General features: G+C 38.0%; 1 protein-coding gene and 1 long non-coding RNA gene across 12 annotated transcripts in view; one reads left to right on the forward strand and one right to left on the reverse strand.

Annotated features, from left to right (window-relative positions):
- The window catches only part of PARD3 (par-3 family cell polarity regulator), a 450,332-nt gene that overhangs the window by 407,097 nt on the left and 16,922 nt on the right, over window positions 1-26,313 (forward strand). The window lies entirely within an intron of this gene.
- LOC147601592 (uncharacterized) lies at window positions 14,602-21,746 on the reverse strand. Its single transcript, XR_015257662.1, has 2 exons — window positions 21,700-21,746; window positions 14,602-15,190 (listed from the first exon to the last, which is right to left on the reverse strand). It is a non-coding gene; the product is annotated as an uncharacterized LOC147601592 (long non-coding RNA).

A 26,313-nucleotide genomic window follows, 5' to 3' on the forward strand; every position in this document is an offset into this window, starting at 1 on the left:
ATATATTTTCCATTTCATATATGTAACAGATGTGTCTGTTACATTCTTTAAAACAAAAAATGAAATTGAATGATCTTGGAATTATCTTTTCTGTGCTTCCGTGAGTTTGAGGTGTGAGAGTATTGCCATGGGCTATTTTTAGCCCACAGTGGAAAGCCATGAGTGTGTATTGTGAAGTTTAAAATCAATGCTACCTCATCAGTATTTTTCTGTATTTAGTATCAACCATTAATGCAAAATTAATCCAAATAGTTATTACTTCATATCCTTAATAAAACTATATGAACATCAAGAAAATGTTTCAAATGAATTTTTAAGCTACACGACCGAATGGTAACAGCAGAATCCTGTGTATTTCAAAACGTGTGTCTCATGTCTTGGGTATAGTTGGGTTTATTTTATTTTAAAATCCATTTGGGTATATGATTCTGCTTTTCTACTTCCTTACATCTTCTTAAAAAATTTATTTTTACATTGGCAAACTGGATATACGAATGCCAACAGAATTCTCATACTGTGTTAAGAAGCTTTTTAGTACCCAGGCGACTGTATGCCAAGAGCTTAAAATGCTGGAGGCTTTTTTTTTCTATTGAGGAGGGATACTATTTGAAAAATTAGACCATAACTATTGCTTAGTTTTAAATAACAGTCTAACACATTTGAAGTTTGCATCATAAATTCAATTTACTTTCTCTCACAAAATGACCGATATGAATTTTTCTTCTTGCCTAGATTAGAAAATTATGTTCTCTAATACTTGCTTGATTTGAAGAGCTGTCTGGATTTTGAAAAGGCAACACTTCCAGATTGCCTGGTTTGAAATAAAGGGTTGTATACAATCAAAGGAATACTAATACTTTTATTGTCCCTGGGATTCTTACTTAGAAGAGAATTGTATCTATTCTTTGCAACATTTCGCCAGTTTCCTTATGGCTTTTTGCAGCATGCATTGATTGTTGCAACTAATTGGAAAAGTAACTGAAACATGCCTGCCTCTTGTGTTTTACAGCCATGCATTGCCATTAGCCAAAGCTGTGCCCTCTGACCCCAATAGCTCTCAGGGGTCAAAATATACCGTTATATCGGGGCACAGTATTTCATAACAAAGGCCATGGCAGTAGTATAACTTAAACATTTGGGGTTTTTTTTTCCAGTCAAAAGAATAGCTTATCAAGGAAAAGAATGACCTGCTAACTATATTTACCTTACACTTTGAGTAACTGCTGGCAAAATACAGAGTCCTGAGATGTGCTGTGTAAATATTTTATGAAGGAAGCTTCTCCAGCAGAGATGTTAATAATTTAAAATACGATGTACTACATACTGAGTTTTAGCCGTAGACATTTAGTAATAAATTTGTATTTCGTATGAAAGCCTAGTAAATGACTCCCTTGCCACATATTTTGTGTTACAATTGTGTTTGCATGTCTTCCTTCATAAATTATGCCTATGTATAGACATGTCACAATAAACTTGGATTTTTAAACCAAACATGATTCCAGGGTCCATTTAGAAACTATTACAGGTCACACCTAAAAAAGATGTAGCCTCCAAGTCGATAGTGTATGCCTCCAAGAATCCAATATTTTATTGGAGTTGTACATTTATTTGGTTTTTCCTTCTGAAGCTTCCTGTGCAACTAATAGGGTGATTCAAGGACCTCAGAAGAACAGTCTCCCAGAAATGTAACTACTGTTTTTAAGTCAAGTTTTGTTCTATTAAGCATGGCTGCAGCAACATCTTTTACTCAGTAGCCAGTCGGTTAGAAAAGTTGGCCAGGAAGTACAAGACCTACTTTTTAGATGCTTTTCTGTCCGCATCCCAGTCTAGGCACGTAACTCCTGTGGATGGAGCTTTGCGTGCACTTTGTTTAGAAATCTAATTTACAATATTTTGCATACTACTTGAACGCCTTGGATTGTTTCAGAATAATGTTGTGGTGATAAATATTCACATTGTTTTTCCAGTTTTCACTGGATTCATGTTGGGGAAACAAAGTAGATAGACCACACAACAATAAATCAGTGTAAGGATGGACTTATAATTGCGTCAGTCAAAATATCTTTTAATTCTTCAGGTTTCAGATTTTATTTGCCAATTCTGCTGTTTGTATTGCACTCCTGTCTTTTTGTCCTTAGTTGCACTTGCTGATTTATTATCCCATGTTTTTTTAATAGGAAATTAAGTTTCTACCCTATGTAGAATTAACCAGAGAGAGCATCCAGAACAAGCAGCTATGTTCCAGTATGTCAGAATCGGTTTGCCATTTCATACATGTATGCTATTTATGGCTTTAAAGTAATAAAACATTTAAAGTTCAGATTATATCTCTTCTGTACTAAAATTTAGAACACTTTCTGTCAGGTAGGAGTATTACATCTCAGCATTAATTCTCTCTCTCTGCATCAGATAATGCTCCCTATTTGTATTTGTTAATGAGTGCAGACATTCATATTTTAGTACCTGATGGGGATGTAAGAGACAGAATATAGATTTTTTTCCCCTAAATTAGAAAATTATCTGAACGGATGGTTGATTAATAATCATTCTAAATTAAAGTGCTTTCATAAGCTACCATACAGAACCTCACTTTTAAAAAATCCATCTTTCAAAGCTGTCACTTTTGTCATTTGTTAAGCGTTTGTTGAGGAGGAAAGAGAATATTTGTCCTAATTCTGAGCTCCCTAAGCTGTGCCAAGAAAAAGAAAAAAAAAAAAAGTCATCCCGCAAATGCACTGTATTGCAGCAGAGATTAAATTGATCAGTCTGCTTAGGTATTTCCAGAGTGTCCCTTGCTGTAATAGCTGGGCTCTGTATTGATGTGCTGTACAGTGCACTAATAGGTAATAGAAAATATTTGAATAGCTAGAAATATATCTTGACTTTTACCATGGTGGCTTATTGAAATCATAAGTTTGGTGCTTGAAAGTGCTAAAACTTTGGCATGATGCTAAGAAGAAAGGAGGAGCAAATTTCTCAGCTTGCATTAGCCTTTTTTGAGAACGTGATGGCTCTGAGCCTGCCTGGGGAACTTTCCCACAGACGTTTATTGCAGGACTGGGACTGAGACCAAGGGTGAGAGACAGTAATTTATAAGTACTGATCCTGGATCTGTCATCTCCTCTCAGTGGTTTTAACACAGAATTCTGCCGCAATTTCCTCTTCTTAATGAGCCAGTGAGGATGAATCCGTTAATGTTTGAATATATCTTTGAAAATGTTACAGGCTGTTCTTGTTTGACTTTCATTAAGCTTTTATTTTAATCTAAGAAGACAAGTCAAACACAAAAGATATGCAAAGTACTTCATATTTTGGCCGAAGCCTATTTAGAATACTGTACATGGATAACGTCAAAAAAAAATTTAAAAAAAAAAAAAAAAACAAGGAAGAGAGAGGGAGAGGATAAAACCTTCAGTGCATTTATGGAGCTCATGTCTCCTGATATGACTGACCTGGAATACCTAATGCTGAGGCTTCTTACAAAGAGTTTGATCCTGGGTCTTGTACAAGGCCCAGCACACACTGGAGTAGGAATTTGTAGTTTCGCTGTAGGTGAACTTCCCGTCATAATGGATGTGTTCAATAAGCTCTAGTTATTGAATTTAAACACAGAGTCTCAGTTCTTAGAGTACTTTGAGCAGTTTTGGACACTGAGACCCAACAAATGCCATTTTTGACCTCTTAATAAATTATAAATATATGACTCAGGGCCTCAGAGCATGGATGGATTGCATTTCCTCTCTTGAAAACAGGGAAGCAGACTCAAGGAAGGAGTGCTCGGCTGGTCAGCGTTGTTCTTTGTTACTTTCTTTCTCTGTAGTTTCTTTTATTGCCTTTGGACATGCAGTAAACAAACACCAATCTCTGTCTTCTATCACATTAACTCGCAGGCTGCTCAGCAGTCCTCAAAGTCTCACAAAGGTCGTAACATTTCTTTAATCATATCTAGCTCACTTTTCCTGTGGCTGCCCAGTTTCCATGCTGTTGTCTCTGAAAAAAAGCATGTGATATTAACCTTTGGGTATTTGATTTGTTGGTATCCCCAAGAGGAAGTTGAAAGCAGACAAGATCACAGTTTGTTGATTGTGTTTGCTGTTCTGAATTTATTTTGTATTTAATTAATCCCATGCTTCAAGTCATCCATTTAGTCACCTGAAAGGGCCAGAAATATTTTGATTTTGCAAGGCAGGTGGTTGGGGAACAAGGCCTTCATCTGAAGGTTCAGAGCTTAGTCACATCTTGGGAAGTGCTTACAGTCCTCGTCAAACTGAAAAACACGGCTTGTGCACTTCACACAAACTCAGGGATGAGCTGCAGAAGCCTTTTGAAGTCAGGACACTTTTTCCTAAGGTCTTATTGGTAGAAACGTGTACATGAAGGGGAAAGATTTGTTTTATTTATGGTGTGAAATAGAGTCCTCAAAGAACCCATCTAGGTATTTCACATAGCCTGAGTCTTGGTGATGCCTGTAGTCTCTCTTTTCAGGATACAATGAGTTTCTTATGCTTTTATGGTCTTTCATATTGAGAGTTTTAATTTTTTCTTAGAGTATTTTGTAGCTTTTGAGCTGTTCCTGGCAAGAGGGTGGAAAAGGAGGGCTCTTCTGCAGTGCAGTCTTATTAAGCCTGAGGCTACAGGGAGCAGGGATCGGTGGATTTTGCTGACCTTCCAGTCCTGCACAGCGGTGAGACGTTCACCTCCTGAAAAGGCAAAACTGCCTTTATGCACTTACTGAGTTTTCAGACTAAAACGATAGGGATGCTGTATTTCCAAGTGTAAGGGCTATGATCTCTGCAGTCAAACTTTTGTTATTTCACTGTGTACTCAAAAGTTGAATGAAAGAAACTTTCTATTAGCAGTCCACTCCCTGAGATGTATTTCCTCCAGTGACTTTTCCTTGTCTGCTTACTTGTGTGATTTATCCAGGCTTTCTTCTCATTCTCATGTGGTTTTGCCTCCTCTCTACTTCGGCCTTCATTTGCCTGTGTCCAGTCATCCCTCAGTTAAAATACTGATCTTCACCCTCCTAGTCTCATCCTCATAGTGTTGGAGTCTTTTCTGTATTTTGGCATATACAAGTTCGACTTCGGTTGAAGTCCACTTGTATCCAGGAGAAAGAAGGAAGGCTCTCTAGAGGGCATGCCCTCTGGGATCCTTAGGTGTCTAGCTGAACTACGACATACAGCTATCATTCATTGTCTCTGTATACTGATTTCTCTCCCTAGATTAAAAACTGACAAGCTTTCACTCAGATGTTTAACTTTAGATGTCTAAAATTTGAGTGAGATGATCCTCACCATTATTATTTAGAGTTTCCCCTTTGAAGGTCTTCATTTCATTATGTATTTTCTAAACCCCATTCTTCTTTCCATCTTTTCCCAGTGTTTTCTCCAGTAACACTGTCACATTTTTATTATCCTTTTCTCCTTTTCCCCTTCAGATTTGTGCATAAGTACTTCATCAGCCTTTAAATCTCCTGACATCTCCATAAACATATGTTTGTTCCTCTTCTTCCCACCTCGAAGTTCCCTTAGCTTTCCTCTAATTTAAATTTATTCTTCAAAAAATTGCTTTCTCCCACATGAGATCTCCACACTCCTCTTCATTTCTTTCCTAGCTGATCTGCTGAAGAAAATAAGAGCTGAGAGGCAGAGGTGTCTTGGATAATGTCTTTCCTGCTTTTACACCAGCTAAAACATGATTGAGGGGTGCTCAGCCTATTGTCAGCACTGTGCTCTCCTCCTCCCTGTTCCATCTCCCGACACTGCTAGGAATGTCCCAGCTCCATTGACTTTCTTCCTGCAGAGTCAGGTGGTCAGATGCCATGGAAGGCCGAAACATGGATCTAACCCATGAAGTGCAGATGTGTGTGTTGGCCTGCAGTAATAGCCTAAAACCCCTAGAAATCCTTTTCCTTTATGCAGAAACAACTATTTCATACTACTGTCATTAACATTTGCCTCCTGCAGTGGCCTGTTGCTGTTTAAAGTCTCTGACACATAAAACCAAAGTCTTCATTTGAGAGGGAGTAAGCAGGGGAAAAATATGCATTCCGTTCGGTGCATTTGCTCTGTTACCATATGTTCTTTTTCGTCAGCTTCTTTTCCTGACTTTAAACGCCGTCGTAGCAGGAGCAGCAGCATGGCCTGCCTCTCCGAGGCTTCCCCGAGCGCTCTGAATGGGTTCTGCCGCACCCCGCTCTCCGTCTGAGCTGCCCTTAGCTGGCTGCTGGAGAGCGAGGGGGGAGGTGTAGCGTTCTTTTCTTGTTTCTCATGTCCCTTACATGCGTTTTACTTGTATGAAACTCTCACCTCATTGGAACAGAGGAGTGAAATCTCCTTGTGAAGGATCAGGTCTTAAACAAGTTTCTTCTTTTAAATTCTGCTTAGCAGACAGCGGCCTCGTAGTGCTCCATGCCATCGAAGATGAGGGTTGTAGTAATTTAATCGTAACGCTCTCCTTTTACCAACTTGGTCAATAACTGCATGATATGAAGGGTCAAGGTTTACAAACTAGTGAACTCTGCTCTTGGATACTGTTGTTCTCCTACTTGCTTTTCCCATTGAAAAGTAATTGCTTTGAGCACCAGAAGTGATTACAGAAGATTACACCTTTTAAAGCAGCCTCAGGATCTCATTCTGAGGAAGAATACGGTCTGTAAAATGTTGTATACCTTGCCCAGCAATTACTCACTTTATTGTAGCTAATTTCAGAAAGTGTAAATTGCCCATTATTTCTAAAGAGGTTTTTTTTTGACCAGACATGCTGAAGTGGATGCTTTCCCAAGAGATTTTCATGTGGTTTCAACATAGTTGTACAAATGAGAAATAAAATATTTTGTTTCCATTTCTCACATTCTTTTTTAGAATTTAAAATTTAATTATTTTATGGTATTTTTTTTTATGAACGAAGTTTAATAAACCATTGGAAATGCCTAAAAAATAAGTTTAAATTTTGTCATATTAAAAATATTTCATTGGGAAGATGTTAGTGCAACATATTATTGCAGGCCACGCAATTCAAATATTTTTGTTAATAATGAACAATTAAATATTTTTGTTAATAATTACAGTTTGTTAAACAATTTTTTTCATGTCAATATTGTCATGTAGCATTGATATCATCTTCTGTGGCAACTCATTACTGGACATTGTCTCTCATGAGGCAATTCTTAATTCTGGTTGAATCTTTGTGGAGTACATCATGAAATATCTAATTTCAATGAAAAAATCCAACCTGTATTGGAGAATAACCACATAAAGCCTTTCAGTTGCAGTCCATGAGAGCCTGTACCAGTTTGGAAGAGCACAGGTGTTACTTGAAGTGATCCCAAATGGAACATGTACAATTCACGTGAACTGAAACAAAGATTTTTATTTAAGGAATAATGAAGTATTTAATGTTGGTGGATCATTTTAGAACAATATTTTTCAACATTTCTGCATCACATTTTTTTCCATAGCTGCTTCTTTCATGGAAGAATATAGTGGTTTGACTTTTCACCCCAATCTGAATTTTGTACCCCGTAGAAATTCCCATTTTTCACTAGCTTTAGAAATTAGTATCCTCTTGTGTTATTTCAGAGGCAGGAGGTATATTGAAAGCACTATCTTTAGGAAAGTCGTACATTTGTTTGTTCATGTAAGCCTCAATATAATATTTTATTAATACAATGCAATTTTAAGAAACTTGATTGGATTATGCAAAAGAAATTCCCTTAAATTATTTAAAACAACATAATTGAGGTTGAACGAAGAGACTGTGGTGCTGTACTGAAATGCAGAGTATTCTACCCTCTTGCATGCCCACGTGAGGACATAAAGAAGAAAGAGTTTCTTTCGTTCCGTTCCACACGTTGCCCCTGTTCGTTAATGCTGTGGGGTGGTGGTGATGACCAGCTCTCACAGAATCACTGTGTTCCACAGGGAGGTGGGCCAGATTTGCGATGTCCCGGAGTACGTTCAGCCACATGCGCTAAGAAACTGCAAGGCAGGCTAATTGCATTACTCGCTGTTTGCTTCTTGGACCCCGACTGAAGAGGTCTGACCTCAGGGCTTGTGGCAAAGCAGGAATTTGAGACCGTGGTAGATTATTTGCTAGATATACTCATTTAGATAAGAGGCTCCATTGAATCTTTCTGGATGGAACTAGAATAGTTGTGATGATATTTGTTTTACCATTGAAAGTGGTCGATCCGTCTTTCCTGGAATATTAAAGGGAAAAGACAATCAGTCCATTTTAAAAACAGGTATATTTGGACAGTGAAAATAAACAGCACAATCAGATCCAGAGTACTAGGAGAACAAGGAAATTAAATTGCAGTTACCTCTAAGGGACTATTGTGTTAACACTAGAAAAAAAAACAGTGTCTGAAATGAATTTAGGAACAGGAAGTTCTAGGATGGCTGAATATCTGAACAGTCAAGCACAGTGTGAGCAAATAACGTGATGTTCTACACATCAAAGCCTGATTTTATTTTTAAACAGAGTACAGTGTTTGTCCAAGACTTTCAACTGTCTCCCCATGTTGCAGAGTGGGTGTGCATATGCTCACACACGTATGGCATTGTGCATTTCCTGCATAATTGTTGAGATCCCATTTGTTGGATCTGTAACCCCACACTCCAAGAAAAAAAAAAAGAATAGTAATGCTTGAGTCTCTAGGAGGGTGTGGGGGACACACCAAAATAAGTTTGCTCATGAAAATGAACCTTTCTAAGCTCAATAGTTTTTCCATAACAGACATTATTAGGTAGCAATGCTACTCACTTACATCTTGCATTGAATTTCCCAAAGGTTTAGCGTTTTCATTATCTTAAAAAAAAAAACAAACAAACCAAAGCCCTGTGTGCTTATAGGGTAAATCCTACTCCTTTAGTGCTCTGTTCAGTACCTAGTCTTCTCTGTCAGCTCTTTCCACTGCAGCATCAGATGGCATGGATCTAAAAAGTAAGTGCCCAAATCCAGAATAAGAGAACTATAAGAGATACCTTTTAGTGTAGCCAGTGCCTTATAGAACAATTTAGTTTTCAGTTAATACATAGAAGCAAAAGACAGATGGACAAAAACATGACTACAATGTGTGTACCGTGATGACCATGAAATCCAGAAGAACACTGACTGACGGCAGCTGAGATTTGATTTGTCTAGTAAGGGGTATTAAACAGATGCTTTCAGAAACTAGGGGGACAATGATTCCTGATTATGCTAAGAAGCAGCAAAATACCTGCTGCTTTTCTCCCAGTTCCCTTATGGGAAAGGGAAGAAACAGGCAGAACTCGTAAAAGGTGACAGCTCATGTGAAGTCTAATCCTGCTGGTTTACCACTGAGGATAATTTTAATTTTGAACTGCCAATGGCATTTACTATTCTGTATATAAAATCACCCTTAGCCGGCATTTTTTGACTGCTGATGAGCTTTATTCCATTACTTGCTGGATACTCCCAGCTCCTGTTAACTGCTGAGGGCAGTGGGGACACTGCAGCAGTTCAAAAGCGCTCCTCACGACATGGAAATGCAGGGGTGTGAGTGCTGGTTCTGTGCACTGCTTGAACTCAACTTCTAGCGAGGTTGGTTACCTGGGAAACAGCTGTCAGCACAGTGGAAAAGAATCTATTTCGTGTGGTGGATAGGTAATGGTGTTCAAAAAAAATGAGGAACAACAAAAACCCCACCCTTGCTCCATAATTTAGTTTTTTATGTGCATCATGAAAGAAACAGGAGGTAGGGTGTACTCTTTAAGAAGTTTGTTAAGAATTAATTATTCCCCAAACTAAATAGTCTGGAATGTAGAAATGGTTTCATTTATGGGAAGGCTTAAATTTTTGTTTAATTTATGGGAAGCTCAAAATTTATTTATAACAACAATACTGAAAATAACTTTTTTTTTTGCCAGTTATTTTCAATTTATATGCTGTAAGTATGCCATAACTGAGAATATTTAGATTGTTGACAGTTTTTATCTTCAAAGTTCTTCCAGAAGCATTAGTCCTTAGAGCACTCCTCTAATGAAGGTAAATATTGCTGGGTATTTCAGATAGTGATTCCTAAAGTGGCAGCAGGGAAAGGTCAAGAAGAGCTTTCCCAGAGTTGTCAGAATTAAGAATTCGTGGCTTCTGCTCTGTGCTCAGATTCACTGACCTGTGTCACATCTCAAAGACAAAAGCAGAAAAGAGTGAAATGAAAAAGCTGGTTGTCTTGGCACCAGTTATCATGCATTTCTGATGACCTTATGCTAATGACACAAGCAAAGCTCTAGTTGTTACCTGTATTGCTGTGCAGTTTCTCTCTTTTTAGAGGGGGTTTTGTGCTGCGGTTTTGGCAAAGAAGGATAACCGCATCACTCTAAACTATATGAAATATGTGTATAAAGTGCATGCCTGTCTGTCTTCCTAGTTCCCAAAGTTGTTTTAGTTCTTATTAATGTTCCAATTTGAGATGAACCCTGAACATCTCACTACTGATTTCTCATCCTCATACCACCAAATGTGCTTCCATAGTTTCATTCAAGAGTTGTTTTCATAGGTTCCTCTTCTACCTTAACCCTGGCTTCCTTAAGGCTTCCGGGAGTTTAGTCCCCTACTTCTGTTGAAGGGGTATGGGACGCTGTCAGGATGAGTTTCCATTGAAAAGCCGGACTCCTGCCTTTTCCTCTGCCTGATGTCTTAAGCCCCTGCCAGTGCTCATGCTCACAGAGGGATCAGGGAGCTGATCTTTCTGAAAACAAATCCTGTAGAAGAAGAAGAGAAGAGAAAAGAGGGAAATTTTTTTTTTTTTCATTCAGCTCCTTGATTTGGATAGCTGTGTGATTTTATGCGTGCTTTGTGGCCCGAAGGTTGGGACAGGAATGTTCAGCTGCGGAGGGCACAACTTCTACGCAGCAGCCAGGACTTGACATCGGTTCAAACTGAGAGTGAAACACACTGCAGTTGTCTTAGACTTTCTTGAGAATCCTAGCCTAAAAAAGTCACCCTGTTATTTTACAACAATAATCCTCTAGTCATTTAATTTAATCCTCTAACTAAAGATTTAAGAAATTACTCTTCTCAGGTGTATAAAATTCCAATTAACTGATGTGAGCATCACATCAGTTAGCTAATAGGTGTACATGTAAAGGCAGACATAGTATAAATGTATTAAAATGCAGGAAGAGTTTCAGGTATTGTATAACGTATACATTACATGTTTTTTCATGAGTAAATGTGATGAAATTGGGCACAGAACAGCTTTGAACTGTTAACCAGAAAGGAAGTCCCTTAGGAGTTTACAAAGTAAAAGCAAATAAGATGTTTGTACCGCCACATGTCATGAAATTCTTATTTTTTTTCCAGAGCTTTCTTTTGGAAAACTCCATTTAGTCTAACTGGTACTAATTGTTTAGTCCATCACCTGGAAAATTATCATCTCAATTACCCGTGTATCCTTGTTTCAAGCTCTAATATCTCCCAAGCTTCCAAGATTATAAAAGGGATCGTATACCATTAGTCTGGAACACCACTGCTCCATAATGCTGTTACCATTTGTAGTCTTGCTGATCAATATCCTGAAAACCACAGTCCTTAGCTTAAGTTAAATATAATTGTCCTGTAGGAAAGATAGGAAGGAAGGAAAAATATCCTGGAAGCTATTTGAAGGCACCTAAACTTAGCCGAGAGCAGGTGATGAGAGGAAATGATGCTAGATGAACACAGTTTATTTCATGAGTTCATACGTTATGGTTCTAGGAAAAAAAAAAAGATGCTTATCCCAAACACTGTGTGTATGGTTTTCCTTTTGGATTATTTTTTTAAAGCAATCTGATAACAACATTATTGCCTCTGTTATCCTTTGTGTGAAATAAAATTAAGCCCACCTAAAGGAACTAGGCTGTATCTATTCCTGCAAAAGGAGAAGACAAATTTAGCACAGAGGTGTCTGTGAGTAAAATGACGTGGAAAGAAAAGTTTTCTCTACAGAGGAGGAAAATTTCACATGACTATAAGCGTACGTTTATGTTAATTAAGAACACATCTAGGGTTGGAAAGGTTTGAGAAATGGATATTACTGTACAGAATATATATGATCACTCCTAAATATGTTGTGCCTGTAGCTGCATATTACTGTATGCTCCACACTATACTTAGCAAGTCTGTCTGTCAGAAAGCTCTAATTGCTTTATGTGTGAGAACATTAAGCTGCAATAAATTTATATACATGGCTGTTCCATTACTGTGGAACAAGTTTTATCTCCTAATAAATTGATGTTTCTTTTTAGTGTCAACTCAAACCAAAATTTACACCCGAGAAGGTGAACCTTAACATCGCATAATTAGTTCAGTGACACCAGTGGTAATAGAGGGTACACACTGTACATCTCTTAAACATACTGATGGAGAAAAGTTTTGACTTCTGTTAATTGTTTCTTGAAAGCTTGATTGTGATTAAGAGCAGCTTTAATTGGAAAAGGAAAAAGAATCATGACCTTTAAACATACACTGCAAATAGCACGTCTGCATTTACAAGGAGTTGCACCATAACGGAAAAAAATACAAGCCTTCTTTAAAATAGGGTGGGGGAGGGAGAAAGGCATTGTGGTTCTGTATGAAGTCGCGTTTAGGTTAATGGAACAGAAGCTTAGACTGCCCTAGACTTTTTATTAATATTTAATTAATCTGTAGAGGACTCTGATTTGAATTAAACTGGGTACTAATAAAGGAACCAATTCACCAAAGAGTTCACATAAATTTGACCTGCAATTATGAGGATTTAAATTAAAATGGCCAAAGTTTTGTTTTCTGCTCATTTTATGCCTGCTCTGCATCAAGTGCGAGTAATTTACCAGGAGTGATAGAGCTGGGAAAAATGCGACCTGCATTGGGCACTAGTAATAGAGCCATAGCTGTAATGTAAGACATGCCGTTTGGTTTATTTTTAGTAAGTACCATGAGCTAATAAGTTGCATTGTTCTCTCAATACAGGCTTTTACAGCCCTTGCAAGAAGCAATTACCTGCACACAACAAGGGGAAGTATAGTTGCTTGTATGTAATCAGATAACCAGACTTACGGCTCTGCCTTTGGTTGTCTTGAGCTGACTGGAGAGTGAAAGGTGGAGGTCTCATGTGAGTCTTGAGAATATTGTTATTTTATTTGTACCAATGACTTAAAATTATACTGTTTGGTTTTAAAATGTCTCCAGAATGGTTTTGGGGAGCTGCTTATGCTTCTCAAAGTGGCAGTAAAAATGATGCAAATGAAAGCTGTCCTGAACTGCTCTGACTTCCTTGCCTCCCCTTTCCATCATGTGTAGGGTTGGCTGGGGTCAGTATTGCCTACTGTGAAGACAGGGAGGGGTGGGGTCAGTATTGCCTACTGTGAAGACAGGGAGGGGCTGAAGGGGCTCTTGCAGGATTCTCCTTTTAACTATCAGGATGGATATTTAGTGTCTACTTGACCTCAACATAGGTTTGTAATTATTTCACTCACGATTTTTTCTGCCAGCTCTTTTGGTAGTCATGGTAGATACCATCACCATCTCGCACGCTAGTCAGTAGCCTAGTGAGCATCTTTGATGTGGCCCTCTCCATAAGTTTGGATATCTAAATCCCACAGAATGTCTCTAGGTATTGTTTGTAAGGTGATTTTTCTCATTCAGGTGCTCTGACTTTGCAATTCTGCTCTGATACCTACTCCATCCCCTTACTCATTAGATGTCTCCAGTGTAGTTCTGTATAGCTCGGCTGCCTTTGCAGTCAGCAGAGATGCGGGTACTGAGCTGACCGCCTAATGCATGCGTTTGTTGTGGGGGAAAGGATCGTTTAACAACTGTGTGTGCTCCATTGTGCAAGAGCAAATCTGTTCTTAAGCTGTAAAGTCTTTGGTTAAGGACTGGCTGTAGGCAGTCTGTGCAGTGTCTCCTGCAGATAGGGTCCTGCTATTTGAGTAGCGCTTAATGATGCAGAAATCTGGCAAAAATCATAAAAAGCAAATCACAAAAGGGCAGCAAAATCAGATCTTTGTGGGTCCTGCTTCCTAAGGATATTTATCGTTCTTGTCTTATGTAGCCTCTAATCCCTGATTTTGGCTTCCTGAAAAGCAAATGACTGCGCAGCTCAAATGGGAAAATTCATAGGAACTGAACTTTATCTGAGTCAGTGGCATAGCAACATAAATGCTTAATGCTCTCTGGAACTCACGTCTTGCCTTAGTTCATTTTGAAAATTCCCATAGATACTCTTGAAGTTTCTGTTACCTTTTGTAGGGGAGAAGTCATTTTCGGAGAAGGCTAGTGCTTACACAAGTGATGTGCGAGGTCTTATACAGCTGCCCTCTTTAGAGCACTGTGGAGGTCACATATGACAAAAAATACAGTGTGACCGGCAGTGTCACTCAGTGTAACCCTTGAGTTACAGAGAGAATACTACACTAGGAGTTTATTTCAGAGATTAATCATAAATACCGGTCCCATTTTGTACTGATGTTTTATTAGTCTGTCACTTAACAGCTCATTGCATTAATAAGGCTGATTGTATTGAAAAAGATTTTTCAAAAAATTAATTGCAATTCTTATTTTTAAGGTAATTGAAGAAGATACACTGAGCTTTTAAACTCAAGAGGTAGAAAAAATTGTTTCAATACATTTCTTTAAATACATTTGTTAAAAATAACAGTCTTCTATATAGGCTGCTCAGACAGTTCAGCCTATTTGTTTTTTTAGCTGGTGAAGAATAGTCAATGCTAGTAGAAACAAGTCTATAATTTGCATTAAATGGAACTGCTCTGCAGTATTGCTTATGTTAATAGCTGCAGTTACTTGCTTGTAATATTTCATCTTGTCTTTGGGGAGCATGAAAGAGCATTTTGTAGGTATGTATCAAATTCTTCAGGTCAGCTGGGTTTGTAGTTATGCAGGCTCACAGCTCTGTAGCTTCATTTTCCTCTGCTGGCAGGAATTCCTCTTTCTTGAAATACCCAGAGGAAACTCTTAAAGAAGATGTGGAGAGTGTTAGACCGTCAGGGTACAACTTAGCCTTCTGTCATTTGCTTAATAATTATACATTTACCGATGTTATAACAATTAATTCCTTTTACTGTAGAGTAGTTATGGACTTATTAGCTGTTTCCCTGAAATATAAATTGCTGCTATCAGTTGTTTGAAAAATTCCATTTTTGTCTCAATGTGGTTCTGTCATTCCAACAATGCCTTTACAGTTCTGAAATAAGAAGGGAAAATATCTGAAATAATGAGTAACAATGGCAAACTTTTGTTTTTCATAGACATTTGTTTACTGTATAGATCAAATGCTTAGTGTGTCCTTTGACAAGCTCAGTCCATTAAATGCTTTATTCATGAACTGGGATCAAGGGACTGTCTCAGTTCTAGCCTGCTCTCTGAAATAAGATAATACAAGCAATTTCTATTAAGTATTATGCTTTAGGAGAGTGAGGGGAAAAGAAGAAATTCTTTAATCTCTTTGATCAGATTTGAATGGCAGAGAAATCTTTTGCATTAATGTTTAAAATTAGAGATTTTATCAGCAATCATTTTAGTAAGTAGAACTTCGGCTGCTGTACTGAATAAATATAATTCTTCGTACGTGTAGTGTGTTGATTTCCCTGGAGTTGCTCTTTAATTCATTGTAGAGGAAGCATCAAGAACTAGTAAATAACAAAAGGAAGAAACTGTGTGATATGGCTGTAAGTTCAAATTGGTATGACATGCATGTTTCTGGTAGCCCAGGGATAATTTACCAGATTATTTTTATAGTAAATTGTTTCAGAATCAATCTGTGATTTTCATACTGGTAACAAGAAGCTTAGAGCTCAAAATTATTCTTTATTTCTTCCCCTAAAACCTCTCCGAAACTCTTGGTCGGATCTTCAGACACCCATAAACTCTCAAGGCCCGGTTGGATTCAGTGGGTCTAGGCAAGTTTGTGCTAGTTAAGGCTCAAGCCCAGCATTGCGTTTTGGAGCTCTGTGCGGGAGCCAGCATTGCTGTTCTTTAGTTAGAATCACATATGTAGGAATTTCCATTTCAGTGAAGCTTATGAATTAGAAATCTCACTTTTTTAATGGCATTCAGGAAAGAATTTCTGGTTTCTATATAGGGACTCATGAAGCGAGTGCACGTCAGACACTTCAGCGGCAGCAGAAGGTTCTGGTTTGCAGCAGTGATTTTGCTGCTGGGCCTCCTGCCTGAAGTGTGTGAAATATAATTACAGTACAATTTATTAAATTTATTACCATGCTCTAGAAGAAAAAGCATTTTCATATTTTTATGATCTGACTGAGGATCTGTACCATGTGACTAATCTGTTATATTTTGGGATATCTGGCCAGCACAAGTTTGAACGGCAGTAATGTGTGCTTTACATCTTCAAAACTTTTCTTTAGCACTTGCCTCTTGGACTGAAATCTTCCTAATTAAAGATGCCAGAATAAAGCAATATCTTGGAAATCCAACTGAAACTAGGTAATAATGACAAAATAAAGTGATATCAGTTTGGATATATTTTAACACGATGTCAAAACACATTGTCATCAAAATCCCCAGAGACACCATTATGGTGTCAAAATGAAACATTATCAGCCTAAGACTACAAGAATAACAACATTAAATAATACCAGTGTAACTTTGTAATGTAATGCCAATATCATGCAAAATAAATTTGACGTACTATGTGGAATTACTTATTATACCGATTTCATTTCTTTAGTAAAAAACATATGGCAATTATGTTACTCAAGAAAATCTTATAGCATTTGCACAGCATTTGCTGAAGTAACATGAAAATTGAGATACAAATTAGTTGTACTGAGGAGATCTTAAACACAGAAGCTGTTATGTCGCAATCCTTGGCTTATCTTGGGCATGGCTATACACGCGGTAGTCTAGTATACTCTGTAAAGAACCATAAAATTATAGTAAATGAGAATTGGTCATTATATAGACTTTATACAGGGTCTCAAAAACCACTTCTTAAAGAAGGCTGTTATCCATTTTTGGATTTATGAATGCAAACCCAGAGAGGCTGAGTGACTTAACCATGAACCACAAGAATTGAGAACAATTTTGTTCTACTTCATTTTTCTACCAAAGGATTAAACTGTTGGGTTATTCTGCCGTACCAGTTGACCATCACCTTCTACCAGGCGTTCCTGGTACTAGACTTTCTTAGAATGAGTCATTTTTCACCTACCTTGAGCTCAAGTTAGCCATCTAGAGTGGGATGCGTCTGCCCTAATATAGTTGTCTAAATGTACCCATCTAAGCCTGAGCTCGTCCCACTACTTTTCTTTGTCAATGAAGAGAAGTAAGAAGCTCTCAAGGGTAAGTAATTGTGTATTAACACAGGTGCTCTGAGTTGCCCCCTAGTGCAACTTATTTGTCTGTACTTCCCTCAGCAAGGGTCCAGATGGGTAGTTTTAAGTACATGCCCACATTTTCATCATTAGATGAAGAAAATTGGTTCAGAAAAATCCCGCTTTACCTTCTCTTGCTAAATGAATTAGCTTTCCTAAAGCCTTTATCAGGCTAATTGTCTTGGTAAACCAATGAAGTGGAGTTACAAGTAGATACAGTATTTCTTTTGCAGCAAGAGAAATACACACTTTGGGGTATCTGAAATCTGCACTTAGGTTGAGACTAAGCAGCCCAAGACCAATAAATATTAAAATTCAGGATTTCTAATCCAGTGTTTCAGAACAGCAAGGCCCTCAGCAATTACTGAGCATTCTGCACAGTACATCTGAAAGAGAATTCCTGAGGAAACGACATTTTCAACATTTCCAAAAGAAAATATAAGTAAAATAATTTGAAAATTATCTTACATAGTAAAAGTTGAGTTATAGCTGACTTACTAAACTGAATTTTTGGTTAAAAGGTAATTGCTGTTCTTGCTTGTCCTTACCTGGAATTGATTATTTTTTTAGTATAACAGTCATTTTATGGCAATTTTTAGTTTTAAAGTTAATCGAGACAGTGTGGTGATAATGCATGTTGAAAATATCTATTTATTAAAATCTTCATCTTCACAGTAAAATATTGAAAAGATTTACCCAGAAATCAATTGTTTTGCAAAATATCATAGTAAGACTTTTTAAATCTCCATATGCAAATAATATTTAATTAAAAATCTTAACTAGTTTTTGTGCTGATTTGTATAAATCTTAGTGATCAACTTCATAAGAAGGCAACAGCCATGTGAATTTAGGCACCAATTCAAGCAATCAATCTTAGCTTTGATTTTGTTTTTCCTTCGTTGAGTCATATGGGAAACTGCATGCACAGGCACTAAATAATGAAATGCTTAACAGTAAGCTCAGAATTAAAGTTTTATTTAGAGGTTGCAGATTATTTAATGACAAAAATAAAACCGTGATTCCACATTTCTCTTTGTTTTATATACAATTTCTGATCTACTACTGATACTCTTAGCAGATGGAGTCTCCCTAAGTTTCAGATTTCAGAAGCCACGTAAAGCTTTGACCTGGCCTTGGTATCCTTAAGCCAGTCATTTTTGTTTGTTCATTTTTAATGGACAACTTCTCATTTTGCACTTGGAAATTAGCCTATAGTTAGAGTAAGATATAACATAAAATCAATCAAAATATTATTTGGAGATTTATAATCCAATAGCTCCTCTGTCAAAGAACAGAAATAATTATGCTATAATTATGTTATAGCAGCTGGTAAGGACTATGGGAGCCATGTGAACTTTGCATAATATATTATCTTTTTAAATGTTCAAGCATTTTAAAGAGATGTCTTTTTCTATACATCACTGTTTCTCTAGCGATGTACTGCTTAACACTGTGGTTTTATTCATACTTTAAAATAAGTTGTCATTTTTAGTGAGGGCAAGTGTTCACACGAGTCAAAACCATTCTTTTGTGTTTTGCTAGTTGCAATACCCGATATGTATTTGCTAAGCATTTTCTGTGGTTAAAGAGAAAGAAAACAAAATAATTTCTGAGTTTCCAGTATAACATATGTCAATGAATTAAGCAGGACCTAAATACCTTTTAAAGATCTTCTTACATTGAAACAGAGCTAAATTTCACCATTTACAAACAGTGTAATGGTGCATTATTTGAATATTTCTCACTCACTTTTGGTGAATCCTTCAAATCAAATGGTACAATCAGGATCTTTTTTTTTTCTGGTTTTTTTTTTGTGTGTGTGTGTGTGTCCCTGGACTCCTCCCATTAAAAGACACAGGTTTTTTCTCCACTCTCACGTTGGCTAGAGTTGGGCTCTGAGCAGATTTTATACTGTCGCCATGCTGCAGTAGCTGAGTTGCGTGAGGTGAGCTGGGTCGTACCTACATAAGACCGTTCGCACTCCGCAGGCGGTGTTGGCTGGGGACAGATGTTCCTTTTTGCCGTCGCTGCCATGCTTTAAGAAGCGACTCCTCCCTAGCTGCTTCTTGCTGCCCCTCTGCTGAAAATTTCTGCATCTACATCTCATCCAGAGAGGAGATGGGAGGGAGCTCTCCCTAAATGGCTTCCAGCAAAGCAGCTGGATTAAAACAGAGACAGAGCTGGCATGGCCTGGAGCCCGCTAGGGATCTCTCCGATGATCCCTTCTGCTGGCACGGGAATGGCCAGCTAGGTCCAGGAGAGGGTTTATTCTCTCTAGCCTTTGTTAAACGCCTTTGTGTTACTGTGCCAGGCAATCCTTGTGTTGTCACAGAACAGCCTGCGATGCCTAATTGTGGATGTTCATCAGACCTAACAGCACTGGAGCCATCACTGTCTGTTCCAGTTAGGACAGGAAGATAGAAAGTCAGAGCCTGCTTCACCCTCCTGCCTTTGAAGTAATTTTGTATTTAATTTAGAATAAAGAATGCAAATTTCTCCTTTGCTTGATCACCAGTATTTTTGTGTTATTTTCTTTTTCCATGATTTATTAAATCTTTGTATGTGTATTTCTGCCATTTCCTTAACACCTTCATAGGAAATTCACAGTTAGATATCATCTATTTTCTTTTAGGTTACATGTGGTGCTCTCTTTTTTCCTTTTTTCTTTAACTTGGAAAATGCAATACTGTATGACAATGGCTGTAACAAGTTGTATGTGGCTGAAAATTGGCTTGGCTTATATCTGCAAAATCTAACAGCTCCAAAGTAAGGCTTAGACCATGTGATAACCCAGTGGCTGCGTATCTGTTTTCAGATGTTTATAGCAAGCTCCTAAAATCTCTGCTTTTATTTTCAGTAGAGGAATCTCCCTGAAAAGTAAGACTGGATTTCTGTCTCTGGTGTGCAGGCTCTGACAGGCTAATAAGGAAGAGTGATGGTGGCAATAAAAAGGGTCTTGGGTGCATTCTTCAGATTTCACTGGTTGTAAAATGATGGCCCTGCTACAGAAGGGCCACAGAGGGACTCAAAGTGAAATCTAGTCTGGAGAGTTTGAAGAGACTGTTGCAGTGAAGTGACCTCCCTATCAGCTCCGGCTCTCAGTGTTGTTTATGGCCTTGCATCAAAAGCGAGTGCTGAATTAAGAGCATTTGAGATTACCTTCTTAACCCAGAGAATAGAGATGTACGGTTTTGATTTTTAATTATTTCCTCTGTTGAAATCAGTGTGAAATGATCAACAAATCGCAGTGTCTAAATCTGGAAATCAATTTCATTCACTGAAGAAAGCAAGTGTGTTTGGAGACTTGCGTAACTTCTTTGTGGTATTGGAGTTGATGACTACCCCTGTGAAGGTAAACTGGGAATGACATAAAACTTCCTGAAGAGCTGATTTCACAAGCATACTTATTGACATAAATCCTAGGTTTAAAGTCTTTGTTTGGATGGAATTAGTATGCTGAAGTGTGTAGGTATGTGTACGAGTAACATGTTAGATCTTGCCTGTCACGTTAAGCCAATCCTTGAATTTAGCTGCCTTTAAAAACTGCAGACTTTAAAGGATATATAATACTCTGTGTTCATTTAGCAAATATGAAATGGCAAGAGAGAAGAATTTTTATATCCTTGTGAACAGTAGAAATAAGCCAAGATTGAAAGGGATCTGGGGGAAAAAAGAAGTCAGATAGGATGCATACCCTTCAGCGTGCAGGAAGCTGCCCTTGTTAGAAACTAACTTTGCATGCATAATTAATTTGAGCAGCACATTCCCTTTCTTACAACTAGAAGCGAAATTGAATTCAGGTGTTTGGTGAACATATGGGGGATTTACTGTGAATTTATGACCTGTGGTTTGAGTGTAAAACCCCAAGATACTAGCTGATAAAACTTAATGAAGCTTGTGCAGAGAAGCTATTTTTATTTGCAGTTTTGTAATTGATACATTTTTGGATTTTTTACACCTCTCCCCCACCTTTTTATGCCTTATTCCCAATAAATTCTTGGACACTTAAGAAAAACAAAAGTAGCATAGGATAAACCTTTCTATGCCTCCTTCTTGGTTACAACTGCACTATATTACAAGTACATTTGTAGTCTAACAAATTGGGTCTTTTGCTCAGCTGGCTATAGTAATTCTGTAATCATACAACAGGTCTTATTTATATGACACTGGCCGTGGTTGCTCCTGCTAGTGTGCCTTGCCCACATGTGTTAATATCCATATGTTCATGGCAAATCTATTCCCTGGTATCCCAGAAAAGGACCATACATAGGGCACACGTGAAGGAGAGGACCAACCGAATCAGTTACACTAATTTAAAAAAATAAACCATAAGACAACATAATAGGAAAAGACCAACCTGCTCTGGCAAGCCGGTGACGGGAAGGAGACTGTGCAACATCTGCCACTGCCCAGCCATCATCAACCCTGCAGTGTGCAGGCACAGTCTGCGTCACTGTTAACAAATTAACAAATTAACAAATCTGTTTAAAGTGAACAGACCAGCGGAGCGTGCTTTGGGGTGTGGTGCTAACTTTAAGCCTGGTAAAGGCTGTGCTTTCATTGTATTTTACCTCCATGGCTTTTTGCAGCAACTTGACAGTTTGTGCTTATCCACTCTAACGGGCCAACTGAAACACAACTCCATCTGTGTGGAGTGAGCACTGTGGCGAGAGGGTGCTCAAGTTTCAGTAAATGTAGCAAAAGCTTTTATGTTAGATTATCACCACTCTGCTTTCTGTTGGGCTGTTTTCATCCCACTCAAGCCATGAAGGCTGATTTTGCAGACATTCAGCCAAGGCACGGCCACCAGAGCGAGGACATCGTTAATCCGCAGCGGGACAGAAATAAACTCTTTTTCTGCTCTTCTCTACCTGTAGACACAGGTAGATTAAAATTCAGCTCTTGATTTCTCATATGACACAAGTAATCTGTCCAAATGGAAAAGAATGTATTTTATACAAATAGGTGGTAGTTATTTGCCAGCTTGAAGTAAATAAGAACCCATCTGTGTTTTATAACTGCTGTCTAGAGATCCAAGCAGCCAGTCACACCAGCGAGTCCATGGCAGTTCAGGTCTGTGTTAAAAGATTTCAAGGTGTAAAGAACACTGCTTGTTTACTAACCTTTTGGTTATTCTAGTCTTGTTGCAAGTGCCTGGTGATGTTGTTAAGACCCCTTTCTGTGCTTTTTCAGGCCAATAAATTTTTTTCCCAAAGCTTTAGTCATCCCTGTTCAGTAGCATGTTTGTATCTACTTTATCACGCTGAAAATCTGTCTGTTTTGAAAGGATTACAACTCTGTACATCAGTGCGTGACATCACACTGAGACATTGCTTAATGATCTGCGGCTCTGATGGTCATTGCTGCTGCTGCTTGTTTCTGGAAATATGTGACAGCTCTGGCCTATCTAAGCCTTGCTTGCAGTTGCATTTTTAGCCTGTGCTGGTCGTTGTGTGTTTGAAAGCAGCAGTCACGAAATAGCTGTTTGTGAAATGTGCCATCTGTGGATGGAAGAAATGGGGTGCCAAGTGGAGATGTGATATGAGGAAGGCCAGCCGCTTTGGAAACCAAGTTAACTTTGACCCTAAAAGCCTTTCCTTGATTTTTATTTCTATAAAGAGCATTTAATAATGAGAGCACTTTGAAAGAAGAATGTCACTTGCATGGGGAAAGGCTGTCTGGGCAAGATGTGGTTACTGTGGGGAGTTGTAACTTTTTGCTAAAAAATTTAAAACTAGCATAGGTCAGATGTTCAATAAACTTTTGATAGTTTCAAGTGAAACTCCTTCCTTCCTGCTGGTAGTCTTGAATTCTTTGAGGTGAATTTGCCTTCAGATTTTCAGCTCATTTGAGTGCAAAACTCAAACAAAACATAGGACATTTAATTAAACTTTTGAGGACTTGCACCATACATCTGCTAAAGTCAAAAGGGAGCCTAAGCAGCAGGAACATCTGCACTCTGCATCCTAGTAATCTGTTGATATGACTCTGCCTCTCTTGGATGAATTCATTCAATAAGTGAAAATTCATTTTGCTTTACACTGGCTAAGGGCTCTTCATGCTGGGTATAATTTGTTTAGATCTGTCCCAAAGGATAATGATGTGACTTACATAAAGAGCTGTAGTTAAAACAGCACAGTTCAGGACCTGAAGATGAATACAGTCAAATTTTCACTTTTGACTCAAAAATTTTATTTGTGTCAGGTTTTTTTTTTTTATTGTGATTATGTTTTTTGCATTTCCTTCCTTCTGGAAGTAGTAATTGTCGCCTGGGGGTTGAATGAGATATCAAGCGGGTGTACTAAGTCTTCCCTGAGTGCAGTGGGAGACATAAAAAACATAGCAAAAAAGCACTGATGAGAAAATTAACTGGATGAAGAGAGGCATGAAAGGAAATGGAAGACAGCGTGGCAGGCCAGGATGAAGATGTGCAAGCCTTCGCTGGTGCGAAAGTTAGGGCAGCTGAATAATTTAACCTAGGGAATCCGAACAAGGTTGAGAAGAAAATAGAAATAAAAAGAAGCCAACCAGAGATATAGTCTAAGCCCTCAGATAATCTTTTCTTAAAAGTATCTTAGCCCTTCCTTAGCTGCCTGCCTTCTCCCTTTTCCTCTTCTAAATAAAAATGTTTAATTTTAAAAATTATTATAAAACTGCTGACTTGACCTCACTTACTGTGTCTGACAGACTTTTTGAGCACAAAGAAATTTTAGTAGATAGAGAAGTGGTTTTGTCTTTTGATTTGCTCTTTTCTGTCCTTTTTTGTAATTTGCTTCTTTTGCAATCTTCTAAATTTGGGTCATGTCCCTTGCTTTTCAGATAAAATAGAAAAATTGTTTAAAGATTTATCTTCTCTGCCATTATCAAACCTTTTAATAACTTTGAATAACTTTTCTTAAATCAACTTGACTTCTTTTTTCTTTTCTTTTTTTTTTTTGTCATTAGAATAAGTTCTTCTTAGGTCTGGAGACAAGTTAATTATAAACCCCATGATCCTCCTTGTCCTCTGTTGTTCTATCTCTACAGTGTAAAGGGTGTCAAATTTATGCATTTTCTCTTCAGGAGGAGACATATATTTTGGCTTCATGGAACGGACTCTATGCATTTGCTTGGTATTCCTCTGTTGATGTAATTGTTTTAATGAATAAAAATCACAAAATGCACAGGAGTCCTCAGATCTGTAATAACCCTTTCAGTAGCCCATTTTGGGGCTGGTAGACTGTATCTGTTCATTGTAACGCACAGGGTTTAGTTCTGGGCTTTACTTCTGGGCTTTACCTTCTGCTTTTCTTTGCCATTGGGTAACTGCTCCAGTGCCACTTCTGCACTGCGATCCCTTACAGTTTGAAACAACTTGGATTAAGGAAGGCTGATTGTTTACCAATCATCTTGAGTACTTCAGCGTGTCTATGTACAGTGCTTTTCTACTAATTTTGCACTGAAGTTCAGTGGCATTTCTCTTTCAAACGTATGTTCTTATATCCGAAATACTAATGCATAAAGTATTTTACTACATTTATCTTACAGAAAACACTTCTATGTAGAAAGTATTGAACTATTTATTTATTAGATTAACAATACCAGTTTTAAAAATCAACAGACCATTTAAAAGTATTTTTTATATCTTGTACTGGATTGTGATGATTGCATTTAAAATGTGCAGCATATAGCAATACATGGGAAGAAATCCCAAAGTGGTTGTATTGTAACACTGGGCAGAATTTGACAATAAGGAATAAATTTACATAACATAAAACTGCAAATGGAGATTATCTGCTTCTCAAAATTAAGTTGAATTAAGGAAACAAAATTAGCAACATACCTACAATGAAGTGGAAATTTTGCAAATGCCATAATGTTTTATTTTCACCTGCTCTAAGTAAAGCTTTCTTTTAATTGTACTTTTCAAAATGGCAATTTGCACGTAGAAATTGACCTACCCTACAAATATAGCATTTCTTAAAGCTCCCCCTTGCAAAAAAAAAAAAAGAAGGAAAACACTTCCCTAAATTCCTTCCTTTTCTTTGGTTTCAATGAAAAGAAAAAACCCAAACCTCTTCAAAAATTAGCCTTTGATAGAACCATGCTAATTTTTCTGTTTGGCCAACCAAGCTCCATTTAACGGCACTAAAAAGAGTGGGAGGTAACGTCTCAAACACCGACGGTCTCCAATCCACCGCACCTACCAGTCCCAAAAGACATGGAAAACAGTCACAGATGGACTCCAGAATCATCTCTTCATGAGAGAAGACATGGGATATAAATTTACTGTGTTTTATTGTACTCTGTGTCCAAGAACAGGAATCTATAGAATTGTTTTCTGTTGTCTCCCTGTAGATTTCTCTTTTGAAACAAAGTGATAGCTGACCATTCCTCATCGGCTCTTTTGAAATAAACAATGAAATGCAGGGCTTAAGAAGGCCATAATATGAGATTAAAATGCTTCTGGTTAGTCTTGATATAACATATTTGTTTGTCAGGCTTCCAGTGATTCCCACATTAACATGTTTGAAATACGGTGGGGGTTGTAGGGGTCAGGTGGGAGCCGCGCAGCTGGAAAAATGGCAACAAGATTAATAAATATCCACCTTCCCTCTGCCCTGTGAAATAGGCCATTCCTGTGCATATTTCATTGTGGTTTCACACAGACCTGCGCTATGGAGAGTGAATTACCTGCAAGAGACATTGTGGAAAAATTGATCGTTTTGAAGAATTCAGGGTTCTGGGTGTGCTGGTATGTAGCGGTACGTCCGGGGCTGAGCCCTCTCCAGCCCACCAGCCTCCGCGGGGCATTGGCAAGTGCCAGTCTGCTGGCCAAAAGCGTTCCTGCGTACGGCGCTGTCAAATGGATGGAATTTTACTGGCCCTCAAGCCTTTTAATGCTTTCAGACTGATCAGTTTAAAAGACTTGTTAAAAACAGAACTAAAGAATGACAGGCTCTTATTGATTGGGGAAAATAATCCAATTTTC

Source organism: Chlamydotis macqueenii, chromosome 2, assembly GCF_036417535.1.
Source record: "Chlamydotis macqueenii isolate bChlMac1 chromosome 2, bChlMac1.mat, whole genome shotgun sequence".
In the NCBI taxonomy this organism is placed as follows: Eukaryota; Metazoa; Chordata; class Aves; order Otidiformes; family Otididae; genus Chlamydotis; species Chlamydotis macqueenii.